Consider the following 3,382-nt stretch of genomic DNA (forward strand, 5'->3'; position numbering starts at 1 on the left):
AAACAATGATATGGGATAATATACACACATAATATACAATACTTGATGAATGAGGATAATGTATCTTATTTAATCAACTAACAAAATAAATAATTAAATATAACTAACCTAAAAAATATAACCCAATTTCAATCATGTATAGAGAATAATTGATATGACAATACAAGGACGAAAATAATATGCCACAATAATATTCATAGCCCAATATAACATAATCAATACAAGATATACAAAATAAAATGAAAATTAAAAACAATGTGGTATACAACTAGTTTGAAATAATGATAAACACGTAATGTATAATATATGAATTGATGGATTTAAAAAAAAAACTAGAGATATATGTAATCTTTTAAATGAGTGTTATAGAATGAATATCTTAAATCAAATAATATACAAGGTGTTAAAAACATTTTAAAAATACATGCAATAAATGAGAATTTAATAATATATAAACATGAAAGGATGGCCAAAATGCATGATAAAATAGAATTTCAGAAAATATACTATATACATAATGGATTAAAAGCATACACATATATATATATATAAATTTAAAAGCAATCACATATAAAAATAACATAGAAATGATAATACATATAAGATTAAATTAATTTGTTTATATGTATACAAATATATAAAAACATTTGAATGAGATACTACATAATATATTAAAATAATATGATATAAAGACATAATTAAATGAATTTTAAAAACAATAAGTATTTTTATTTAAAAAAAGCCATTAAAATAATATATGTACAAATATACTTGGAAAAATTTAGACGAAACATTATCAAAAATGCTAAAAATAATATAACAAAACCAACTTCAAAATAACCATACAAATAAAAGCAAAGCAAATTTATTTATTTTAAAAAAAAACACATATATAAGAACATTAAATGAATTTTAAAATAATAAGTATTTCAAATAGCAAGCTCAATATGAATATTTAAATAAAATTTTACGCATAATGTAAAATAAAATAATGATTTCAAAATAATGATTTATTTAAACAAAAATAAAAATTATTAAGAGTTTTGACACATAAAAAAAATATTAAATGTATCTCCTCAAAATAATGAATCAGATAAACAAAAACCTAATTGAAATAAAATTAAAATAAAAAGGGATAATTTATAAATTTTGAAATTAAACGGAGGGCTAATGCACAGTATGCGTAAATGCCAAGGGACTAATGTTGGAAATAATCCTGGTCCCAAAACGCAAGGCTTAAACGTGGGCTAAATTGATGTGATTTCTTAATTCCAGATGCCATTTAAAAATAACTAAAGTACACATAGGGCCTAATTCAACATTAGAGTAAATGAGAGGGGTCATGCGTGGAAATCTCCCAATTTAAGCCAAGGCACATGAATCTGGCCTGCTAAACTGGTCAACACGCAGGTCTTTACCTCTTGGAACTGCGCCGTTTTCTAAACCTTTATAATGGCTAAATCAGCCAAATCAAACTAAACCCCATTTCCCCTTTATCAAACCCTAAATCTCCCCTCTTATTGTCGATTCATCTCAGCCAATAGTGCTCTCAAACCTGAGGAATGACTTTCAGCCTTGAAATCTTCCTTTGGCTTCGACTTTAACGAAGCAAAGAAAAGAAATCCATGGCATTTTGCAAGGTAAAACTTATCTTTTCCTTGTTCTTTTATTTTTTTACATGCAATTGCAAAAGACTCAACAAAACAAAAAAAGAAAATGGAATCGAAAATTAAAGAGACTGGAAAATGGAGAATCACCTTTCGATTTTGATAGCCTTTTTTGTATTTCAATATGCGTAGTATGCGTAACCTCTACAATCGAATTTGGCTTTTTATAGTTGAAATAAAAAAGAAGAAAAATGCGATTACAAAGAGCTTTTTTTTTTCATTTTTCTGTCGTTGCTGTTATTTGCTGTCGTTCCTTCATTTGTTTGTAGGTACCAGGTATCGTGGCAAGGCAGCTGGCATGTACGGGCGTGGGGCGTACGGAGTTCGTGGAGATCGGGGCTGTTGGGGTCGTTGCGGTGCAAGCAGAAGCTGCTAGGTTTCCTGGCTATGCTTCTGTTTTGGGCCATGGGGTATTGGGTTAGGTTATTTTGGGTTGGTCTTATTAATTGGGCTGAGGTTTGGGTTTAATGGGCTGTTACATAAATTTTTTTAATATTATCATTATCATTAGTTTATTTGCATTGATTTTATAGAGATTAAAAAAATTAAGATTGAAGAATACAAGTTATAAATCTACAATGTGTCCATCTTTTAAACGTTGTACTTATAATTTTTTTTAAAATTTTGTACAATTACAATTTGTAAGTATTTTATTTTTAGAATATTATGTATATTAAATATTTTTAATAATTTTTGAAACCTAAAGTCATTAATTTCTTGAACTGTTTAAGATGAAAGGATGTGCTTGACAGCAATGACCGTTACGACTGGCACTGTGAAAATTGTGTAAACAAAATAAACAAAGAACACTAAGATTTGTTTACATAGTTCGATTGCCTTACGTCTACAGAGCCTAACTCAATGAGTAATTCAACTATTTTTAATCCACAAAACAACATGTAAATCACACTCTATCACTCCCTAAGTATAGTGACCTCACCTTTTTACCTAAAGGCTAGAACACTCACCTCTAAATTCTCCCTTTGAGAATTTATATTGTAAACTCAACTTGTTTACTTTCAATTACACTTACAAACACATTCCTCAATGAACAAATATGTGCTTTCAATAGTCTCTCAAATATATAGACATTTGAGACTTGTTAACATATTGGTGATCAACTACAATTTAATCCCTAGGGATTAAATTTCAAGATACAATATATTAATAAAGTCTAATATAAAGTAGAATCCTTAGTGATATGTATTCAATGAAGTCTCAATCCAATCTGCAAATTTTAAGGGATTTGATTGCTTGATCCGATCCAATCCAATCTTCAAAGATTTGTTGCTCCACAAGATGGATCCTTAGATAAGGGCTAACACATACCCACAAAACCACTTAAGTCATTGGTCAAGCGATTTGATTGAAAAGATTTCCAGCTTCAAATAAGGCAAGATATGTTGCTTGACAAAGTGCTAGGCCAAAATGGCCATTTCCGCTGGGACTTCGATGGCTACTTCAAAAACACTTGCCTCAACAATAAAACCTCTATCAAGGTTGATCAAGCCTTCATATTTAGAGCACAAATCTATCTTCACAAGGTAAGCTTTAATCCATATTCATCTATGCAAATCTTATCAAATATCTTCACTAATGATAAGCACTGGATTGGCTGCACAAAATCCATAAAAAGAAGCAATGAAAACATCATAATATTTTAGTTAAACAAAATCTTAACAAAATTCTTATTCTGGCTTAATTACATACTTAAA

General features: G+C 28.8%; 1 long non-coding RNA gene across 1 annotated transcript; it reads left to right on the forward strand.

Annotated features, from left to right (window-relative positions):
- Window positions 1-1,078: 1,078 nt before the first annotated feature.
- LOC107889093 (uncharacterized) lies at window positions 1,079-2,241 on the forward strand. Its single transcript, XR_001681635.2, has 2 exons — window positions 1,079-1,640; window positions 1,937-2,241. It is a non-coding gene; the product is annotated as an uncharacterized lncRNA (long non-coding RNA).
- The last annotated feature ends 1,141 nt before the right edge of the window (window positions 2,242-3,382 follow it).

Source organism: Gossypium hirsutum, chromosome A09 (assembly GCF_007990345.1).
Source record: "Gossypium hirsutum isolate 1008001.06 chromosome A09, Gossypium_hirsutum_v2.1, whole genome shotgun sequence".
NCBI classification, from domain to species: Eukaryota; Viridiplantae; Streptophyta; class Magnoliopsida; order Malvales; family Malvaceae; genus Gossypium; species Gossypium hirsutum.